This window comes from Cynara cardunculus (assembly GCF_001531365.2).
Source record: "Cynara cardunculus var. scolymus isolate 2C chromosome LG 16, CcrdV1, whole genome shotgun sequence".
NCBI lineage: Eukaryota > Viridiplantae > Streptophyta > Magnoliopsida > Asterales > Asteraceae > Cynara > Cynara cardunculus.
This window is the reverse complement of record NC_037543.1, coordinates 14762970-14773553: the sequence shown is the minus strand read 5'-3', so window position 1 is coordinate 14773553 and position 10584 is coordinate 14762970.

Here is a 10584-nt window from a genome sequence, read left to right as displayed (position 1 = left end):
TAGAAATTGGAAAACCCAAGGACTAAGGAGTCATTAAATGAATGTTAAGGGTTATGTGTGAAATCTATGGTCACAATGAAGACAACATCACTTTAATGAATCGTTCTGTGTCCGTTGATCAAGGTTTAAACCTACAAGTCTTTTGTAATTTTGGTGAGAACTTATAGTAGAATATGAAGTAGGAAGTAATGGCAAATAATCAAAAAAGAAAAACCGAGTTTGAAGTATGATTTTGACATAAAACTCATGAATTACGGTTCAATTAGTTGCTTATGATGTCGTGTAAATGTTTGACACGATAATAGAGTCGTATGGTTAAATATGTTGCTGCTGGAAAACACAGTTGAACATTTAATGGATTAAATGCACATGTAGTATAGTAACTAATTATTTAAGGTCTTAATTGTACCACCCGTATTTTTGTGGGTACAACATTTTGGGATTGACGTTTTTAATGAGCTTTTCGAGGTTTTACTGAGTGGAATGTAGTGTGCTATGAAAACAACTAGTGGGGGTGATTTTTGGTAGAGAAGGGGGTGGGAGTGATTTTTGGTAGAGAAGGGGGGGTGTTGTACCAGGAGCCAACAGAAAGTTGGGCCATTTGCCCGCCACTTAAATTTGCGGGCAAGGTTGTGAAACTTTCTATTCTAAAATTTTGTGTTTTTTTGTGCATGTGTGACTAGCCCCACGACTTAGGCCGCAGGAGGGTTACGAGAAGCCTCTGACGGGTTTTAAACCCCATTTTAATTTAGGTAGAAGTATTTTTGGGCGATTTTTGGGATCCAAGATCTTCAAGTAGAAGTATTTTCAAGATGTTTTCTGTGATGGTGGAGCTTATGGAAGATTGAGGCTTAACTCTTCAAGATCTCCATTGTTGGACTCAGAAAATATTGTTTTGGGATTTAACCCAACTTATGAACTTTAATCGAGGCATTTGAGCCCTTTTGGTTGTAACTGTGTAAGTATTTGGTAAAACACCTATTATTGGCTTCGTGAGGATCTTGAAAATATAAACCATTCGGTTTTGGATCTCTAGTTTTTATACTTCACTAAAATGATGATTTATGGAGCTATCCATGTTGTGGGTGTCATGTATGTTCAAATGTTTGGAAATTATGCCTTTTCGGCTTATATGGTTTATATTGAATTCTTTTAATACAGTCAAACGTTTTGTGGGTCATTTTGGCTTGATTTTAACTCAAATGAGTTTTGAGGACATTTGTTTAGTTTAAATAGCTCAATATGGAGCTTTGGACGTAAAATGCATTTATTATATATTTGTTGGATAATACATGTTGTGAGTATGTTAGTCATTCAATTGAAGTCATGTAGTTTTAGTAATGCACTGGATCCTTAAGCATAGGAGTCTGTATTTTTTTAGGTGTGGAGTTTTGATGTACATACTTAAATCTAGTGAGTGGTCTCCAAGTCATGGTTTGAGAGCTTGCGGTGGTACCCTATTGGGTCGTACACGAAGCTAGTTGCCTGTGGTGGTACTCCATTGAGTCATATACAGGGTTAGGTCTTGCGGTGGTGCTCATTGGAGCCGCATATGGAGAACGGTGACTTTTGTGGTGAGACTCTCATTGGAGCCGCATTTCGAGGTCGAGTAGAAAGTGGGGTCATTGTGGGAATCTTGCGGTGATACTCATTGGATTCGTATATGAGGATCCATGGCCCGAGGTTAAACTCGAGAATGGCGATAAGTGGCTTACTTTTATGTTCCCAATACATTCAATAGAATTGGGTCTCCCCCGTCAATGAAAGGTGTTGTTTTTGGTATTTCATAACCTATGCTTTTAGTGTTTTAAATATAGAGTTTATCTATATATTTGATGTTTTGGAGTATGTGCCTTATGCACAATTTGGGTGGGTTTAAATATTGGTTGTGGATCTAAATCAGATATATGATTTTGAAATAATGAATTTTGGAAAGATATTCCTTTCAAGACTTATGTTATAAATAATGGGTCGTTGTTTAAAGGAAAATATTCGTTTTAACTGTTATGATTCATATGATAGAACTACTTTAACTCAATGTGTTAAACCTAACACTTTTTCTTATCAACATGTATATCATGTCCGAGTGAGATCTGAGAGGCGTTTGGAGCTATGTAGAGGTTCCAGTAAAATGGCTTTAGAAACGTCATCCAATTTTGGAAGATAGCAGACTTGCCAGTTTTAGTAACCCCGATGTATTCTAATTTTGTTAAGGATTAGATTGTCCCCTTTAGAACATTAATTATTTTGTTATCAAAGTTGTTCTAATTTGAAGAATTTTGGAAGTTATAAATTGTCTGTTATTTTGTAAATTTAGGGCTGTTACATTAATTAGTAGATTCGTATGTCAGGAATAATTTTATGCAGTAAAATAAAGTAATTTTTGGTGTTAGTACGACCTTTATTGGCCTGTTATGGAGTTGGGTCATAAAATTGACTTTCAGTAAGCTATACACGACTTCATATAAGAGTTGAACAAACTTAAATATGAGGTCGACGTTGCGAAAATGAAGGCACGGGGGAGCTCATAAGTGAGCTAGTAGTTTCCTGTGAAGTCACGTAGTAATCGCGACTTGGAAAGCAAGCTAGATCTCGCGTGGTAAGTCATTGATAATAGGTTGTATGAGTTGGTACACGGCCTTGAAATCATATAGAGAGACCCACTTAGATTGCGTCATTAAAAAAATCAATCATTATACTAGATAAGGTATCATACATCTCTAATAATGTGTATATATATATATATATGTGTGTGTGTGTGTGTGCGCGCGTGTATGTGTGTGTTTTAACACTAACTAGTTAAATTTTTATAGTTACAAAACTTTCGTTTTTCCATAAATAATACACCATTAAAAAAATCTACTCTTCCAAAAAATCAAGAGAAACTTTTGGAACTTTGATCTTATCCTTGAATAAGCATCAGAAGGTGGAGGATGGGGGAAAACAGATCTCGCGTGGTAAGTCATTGTTTGTTTCGCTATCACCATCTTCCTCATTTTTCTCACTTTTTTTTGTAATCGCCTTCATCGTTTTTTCTTTGCCGTTTTCATCATTTTTCTTCGATAACAATTGTTTCCCATCTCCAGCTTGCCTTCATCATTTTTTTCTTGTGGTTATGAATACATATAATTTTACTGTCATGGTCAGAGGATTTTCAGGGGTTATAGATTCAGAAATGGCAATCTTGAGTTGGCATTCAGTAGAACATTCGGTAGAAATTGCAATTTTGATTTTGAATTAGAAAACTTTCCTAGGTTTGATATTGATATTCTAGGGTTTTTAGTAGCAGTGATCAAGGAAAAAGAATAAGAGAGAGTAGAGAAAGTATGCCTTGGATATTTATATCTGAAACCGACTTCTTTGGAAAACTCTAAAGTTCTTATATGCAATATATGCAAGGAAGATTCAGATAGCTTCCAACTTTGCTAACAGATAAAATGTCTCATCATAATCAAAGTCTTCTTCTTACCTATATCCTTGAGCAACGAGTCGGGCCTTGTTTCGAGTCACCATTCTGTTCTCATCCATTTGTTCCTGAAGACCTACTTTGTGTCAATAGTTGTCTTGTTGGCTAGTCGGCGAACTAGTCTCCAAACTTTGTTATGCTCGAACTGCAACAATTCTTCTTGCATGGAACTAATATATCTAGGATCATCAAGTGCTTATTTAATCCTTTTAGGCACGATGAGGAATAGAAAATTGACAAACAAACATATATTACCAGCACCACGATGTGTTTGGACACCTACTTGTTGATCACCAATAATTTGCTCTATTGGGCGATCTCTAGTCCACTTAGTGGCAGGAGGAAGAGGAAGATAGGTAGAGGCACCTTCAGTATTAGTCGGAGGATTAGAATAGACATTACTGAGGTTGAGTCTTCGATGTCCCTAATAGAAAAAATATGAGCATCGACATTAGTTGAGGGTTCCACACAGGAGAGAGGTACCAGATCGGTTGGTTCTTGTATAGGACTGAGTGATGGTATATTTACATTGAATGATATATCTCCATTCCCATCTTCCTCAACAGGTGGAACATCATCTCTATTAGATTACGGAGGTTTACTGATTGGAGTTGAATTCTCAGAGGAGTGAGATTCCAACCACTGGTTAAGCTCAAGATCATCACTTTGAAATGATGATGTTTTAGGCACCAATCAGGATTCATCAAATCAGACATTGACAAATTCATCTATGCATTGGCGATGCATATTGTACACCTGATATGCTTTAGAGAAAAGAGAGTATTCTACATAGATGCCTTCATCAGATTTAGGATCAAACTTTCCTAACTAATTTCGATCATTGAGAATATAGCATGCACTTCTGAACACATGAAGGAAGCTGATAATTGGCTTTCTACCATGGAACACTTCATAAGCAGTCTTATTGTGTTCTTTCACAATTATGGACCTATTTTGAGTAAAGCAAGCAGTACTAATAGCTTCAGCCTAAAAGGAGGTCGAAAGACTTGCTTCACTTAGCATTAAATGTGCAACTTCACATGGAGTACAATTTCTACTTTCAATAACTCCATTTTGGTGTGGAGTCCGAACTGCTGAGAAATTTTAAGAAATACCTTTCTCATCAAACAAGCTTTCAAGAACATTGTTTTTGAAATCAGTGTCGTTATCACTTCGAATTGATCTGACAAGTTGACCATTCAAGACTTCCGTTCGTTTCACAAAGTTGATAATTTCTTCGACTGCATCACTCTTATGTAAAAGAAAGAAGATCTACAATAACGAGAGTCAATAATATCAGAATATGATAAATTGGCCCAAATCACCTTACCAATAGGATGCCTTCCATCCATACTTTGAACGCTCACATGAACATAGAGATCCATGTGAAATATGTGCAAAAGAGCATAAATAAAAGAACACATCTTGAACTTGAAACTTGCTTTGGTTTGCTTGCATTTTTCACAAGCAACATACAACTTCTCTTGGACATATGACATCTTGGGAGTCCGATGACTAGATCTTTGCTAGAATTGTTGATGGTCTTGAAGTTGAGATGAGACAACCTTTTATGCCATAGCTAATTTTGATCAACACTAGCCTCAGAATATAAACATATGTTGGCGTCAGTAGTGCTAGGTGATTCTATGTCGAATACATAGACATTATCCTTTCAGATACCGGTTAGTACCTCCTTTCTAGAAGAATCAAAAATAGTATGTCGAACACATAGACATATCCTTTCAGATAGCGGCTAGCGCCTTCTTGCCAAAAGAATCAAGAGTAGTTGATTGATACTTAGCAGATTATGCTTCGGTTCATCTAAATAAGCTACGCAGTTAAAGGTAACTTATCCATTAGAGAGTACACCCTATCGTTTAGTAATATCTCTAGCATTATCTCCAAAGGTTACAGAAGGACCAGGTTCAGACACATAGTTGATCAACAAGGACTTGTTTCTAGTCATGTGTCTTGAACATCTATTGTCCAAGTACCATACATGTCGGTGTCCTAAGCACTGCAATTACAGATAAATCAGTTTTTAAGTACCCATTTTACAATGGGTCCAATGGGGTTAGGTGACTTTTCTTCTTTCGCTTTTCCTACAGGCTTAGTGATACTTTCATTCGGACAGTTCTTAGCTAGATGAAATGTGTCACCATAGTTATAACATTTATGATAAATGAACATAGGTTTAATCGATATCAACGGTATGTGTTTAACTGTGTTAACATGTTTCTTAGATCTTTTTACAGAGGAAGAGGCTTTTGAAGACGAGACAGAGGACGAAGAGGGTTTTGTACCAAGAATACTTTTTTCAGACTCAGGGGTTGGTTTCTCATAGGATGTAGAACCATGTGAGTCTTTTAAAAAATATTGATCGTGGAACGAACTCGGTAACTGATGGCACTGAGGTAGCCAACCGAGAAGCAGTAACCAATTGAGATGAAGTAGCTGAAGGCTTATATTTCATCTTCAATTTGGATTTTGGCTTCTTTTTCTTGATAGGCTTGTCAGTTGACTTGCCTTTTCATGAACATTCAATTTTTGCACTTCGATCGGCTGGTCCACATACTTGACTTTCTCAGTAGCAATAAAGCGGCGATTTATGGTTGCATAAGATACTCAAGAGTTTTAGGTCTAGATGAGCATGTAACAGAGGGTTCTAGAAGAGTAAGAGAATTGAACACACAATCAACAGGAACACTGTCAGATTCAGAGTATGGATTTTTAGCTTTGATAAAGACTTCGAACTTGAGAGGTTCACCATTATCATTAGAGAGACCAACATAATTAGATAAATGGGACGAAGATGAAGAAGAACAAATGCGAGAAAAGATGAATAGAGAGTCATCAGGAGCACACAGATCCATTTCATCATAACCTAGACCAACCTTTACTTCACTTGAAATTTGATCATGTAAGATTTTATTTAAGTTCTTGGATAATCTATCCCATTTATGAAGAATGGATTTTTCTTTCTCAAGCTTCTGGTAAACCTTGGTTATTTCTTTGTTAAGAACATTGGTAATTAACTTTTGTTCTTTCAAATCACTTTTTAACTTATCAAAGTCTTTCAGTAGGTTCATGCATTTCTGTAACTAACTAGTTAGACTTTGAAGATGAAAGTCAAATTTCTTCTTAGCAGGTTTAGCATTATATAGATCAACATACAAGGAATCAAAATCTTTAACAATTTCAGATTTAGAAAGAGAAGAGAAGATGTTTACCTTCTTTGGTTTGGTCGAATCTTTGGCTTTCTTGGAGGTAGGAGGTACATCAGCAACAATAGAAGTAGATCCCTTGTCAGAGCCTTTTATCCCTGTATTTTAGCCATAAGACATAGTTGTGTCATATTCTCATCACTAGAGGAAGATGTCAGCTCATCAATCCAGTCATGGTCTCAATCATGAGACCCTTACCTTTTATCTAAAAGCTCTGGTTCTTTGCCTTTTCTCTCTTGTATTTTGCCTTGTATTTGTCATGAGAGGATCGACTAGTGGGTTGAGAGGAATGATGCTTGGAGATCTTCTTGCTTCTGCACTCAGCAGCAAAATGACCTTTCTTACAACAGTTGAAACATTTCTCATTAGACTCGTCAAGAGGAGATGACTTAAATTGATCTAAGGTTCTTCGGTCAATGACCTTAGATCTGAGAGAGAACTTAGAAAAACCATTTACCTCTTGAAGTTGGTAGCCATCATGACCATGTTGTCAGTTAAGTCATCAATTGTGGGTCCATAACCTTCATCATCAACATCACCACGTGCAGGGCCGGTCCAATGGTTTTGGATGCCCTGGGCGGAGAGCCAAAAAGATGCCCCTACTCCAATAAAACAAGAACTCAAGAAGACCCAAAGCATATGAATTCGTAAAAGAAAAAGAGAACAAGAATAACCACTGTGTATATTAAATAGGCTGGTATAAAAATTATTGAAATAAATTGAAGCACATACAAAAGAAGAAAAGTTTTAACATGTTTTTTCTTTAATACACATTCAAGAGCAAGCATATCAATGCAGAATTTTTCAGGTGTATATAAGCACTAGTTTCTTTAAGTATTATTCTACAGAATTTGTTCCAATTGTTTTTTTGAAGTATATAATATTTTTATACGACAAATGCAACAAATAAACTCACACACCCTCCTCACCTTTGGTGAGGTTGGAACCCCTAACCTCCCATGAGGCCAAAGACTATGCTACCGCGAGGCCAAAGACTATGCTACCGCTAGGCCAAAGGCCCTTTGGTTTGTTTCAATTGTTTGTGTAGACTTCATTTAGATGTCACTAGTTTGTCTAACCGAAGAGGTGCATTTTGACTTTTAGGACTTTATGTAATGGAGAGAAAGAGAATGATTTCTGAAGAAACAGGGTGTGATGTCGAGCTCTTTCAGGAGAAAAAAGTAAGAACCTTGAGGGAAAGTTAAACTTAATTTCTTTCCTTTCTCTTCTCCCCTAACTTGCACCTTCTTTTCTCTCCAAACTTGAGTACAAAGTGTTATAGTTAAACCATGAACAATAAAGGTATGTACGTACAACATACAGGTGGTAATGATCGACAACAATATCTCCATCAGAATCATCAGCAATATTTCCTGCAAAAAGAGACAAAAAGCTACAAATATTAACTGGAACGAAAGAGTTTTAAATAGAGAGTTACAAAGAGAGATAAGTTAATTACCAGGTTTATGTGAGAAAATATCCCAATTACTGAAACCTTTCCCATTAGTAAGGTAAGCTCATCTGAACTGCAACATGGTTTGGATAAATCCAAAATAAAGATCAAAAAGAAAGAAGAAAAAAGAAAAAAGAAAGGAAAAGATGGGATGAAGGAATATATGAATCAATAAGATGTAAATGAGGGCATATGTGATACTTTTGGTAAGAATTGGTCGGGTTTTAATCATGCTCAAATACCAAGGTCGAAGAACGGGAACGGGAGCGGGAGCCAGGAGGGAAGGACGGAAAGTCGAAGTGAAGCCTCGAAGGGAACTAGAGATTAGGGAAGACGAGGTGGAGACTGGAGCGGTGGAGACGAGGTCGAAGCGAAGCCTCTGGATTGATACTATAGACGGGCTTGGGCTATGATGATTCCCCTTGGGCTGTGGATGCCCTGGGCGAAGGCCCATGTTGCCCACGGTCAACCCTGCATGTAGTTTTCAACAAAAAAATTTCTGACAACTTCTTCATTGGAGCCAGTCAGATAAGTTATACGAGGTTCACTCATACACTTCCTCGTTTCATTGCAGAGAAGAGAAACGGGAGTACTTTTAGCCTTTTAGGATCCTTTAAGAATGCCATTTTCTAAATCTTGGTCTGCTCATAATTATGAAGAATTCCATAAAGAGCCAGTAAGAAGCATGTAGTCAAGATCTTTGGCTGTCATGATGCAAGTGAAGATGTTCTCCCAGAAATCTGGTTAACATTCCATGAACTTGCACAAGACTTCCTCATTATCATAGACTCTTCCATGAAGCTTTAGATCATTGAGGACACTGTTAAACCTATTGTAGTACTCAGTGAGAGATTCATCTTTCCCATGAATGAAGAGCTTATACTGTCTAACGAGGCCAATCTTATTACTTTTCTTTACATCTATGGCTCCTTTATATAGAACACAAAGGGTGTTCCACATGTCCTTAGCAATAGTGAGATTCACCAAGAAGTGGTAAACATCATCAGGGAGAGATAAGGCAATGATATCCCTTATCTTGGTATCCAAAGAAACTTTCCTTTTGTCATCTTCATTGTATTGCTTAGGATCTTTGATGATGCATCTTCCAATAGAATCAGATTTCTATTCATCATTATCATCATCAGAATCATTTGAAGAGTCACCTTCATCTTCGTTCTTTCCATGATGAAGCCAAACTTTTGGAACAACAGGGTCATCTTTAAGGTTAGAGAGATATTGACTATCAACACCCTCAAGGGAAAATGTCATACGACTTTTCCATAGAGGAAAGTTGTTATGTTGAATTTTGGAGGCTTGGCAATAGTGCCATTGTCATGGTACGAAAAAGGAGCAGAGTTGGTAGAAGAAGAGGCCATCACAGATCTAGCTTATGAGATTTGCTTTTGCACAAGTACATTGGTAACTAGTTATATATATATATATATATATATATATATATATATAGGGGTTGGTTCAAATGTTAACCAAGATTATTGTATTAACTTTGTTAACAAATTTTGACCATTGATTCTTACAATAAACGGTTGTGATTAATAATGATAAAAAATTAATTTTTTAAATTTACAATTTCAAAAAACATATGTGAACAAAGGGAAAATGGTATTTAGGTAATTTTCCTTTTTATGTAACTTCCATATCATTAAATGGGAGTAGCAAAATCAAAAAAAATCTCATTATTTTTGTTAATGTAAGAATCATATGAACACATCTATATATATATATATATATATATATATATATATGAACAATTGTGAGAAATACGAACAAAAATTGACATATATATGAACTTGGACTGCATAAATTTATAAACATAATAAGAATAGCTGCTACACGAAAGAAAATAAATAAATAAAACATGTATGAACACAATATGAACAGCTTGTGAACAATAGTTCCTTTATTATGAACGCATTCAGGAGCGAACCAATTTTGAGATATGCAGCTAGTGTGCATATGAACACAATATAAACACTTGTGAATAATAGTTCCTTCATTACGAACACATTCAGAAGTGAGCCAATGTTGAGATATGCAGCTAGTGTACATATGAACACAATATGAATAGCTTGTGAATAATAGTTTCTTCATTATGAACAGATTCAGAAGCGAGCCAATGTTGAGATATGCAGCTAGTGTACATATGAACACAATATGAACACTTGTGAACAATAGTTCTTTCATTATGAACAATGAGTTTATCCATAATAACTTGAACGATACAAAAAAAAACTATCGGGTCTCCTCTACCAATCATAAATTCAAAAACATTATAGGAACACATGTTCACAGATATGTACATTCGTAACATGTGAACACACATGCACATTGTAACGCCCCCAGAACCCCGTAGCAATGATATTGTCCGCTTTGACTAACCTGCCCGCTAAACCACAAAGCAGTAGCCGCACGGTTTTGTTTCT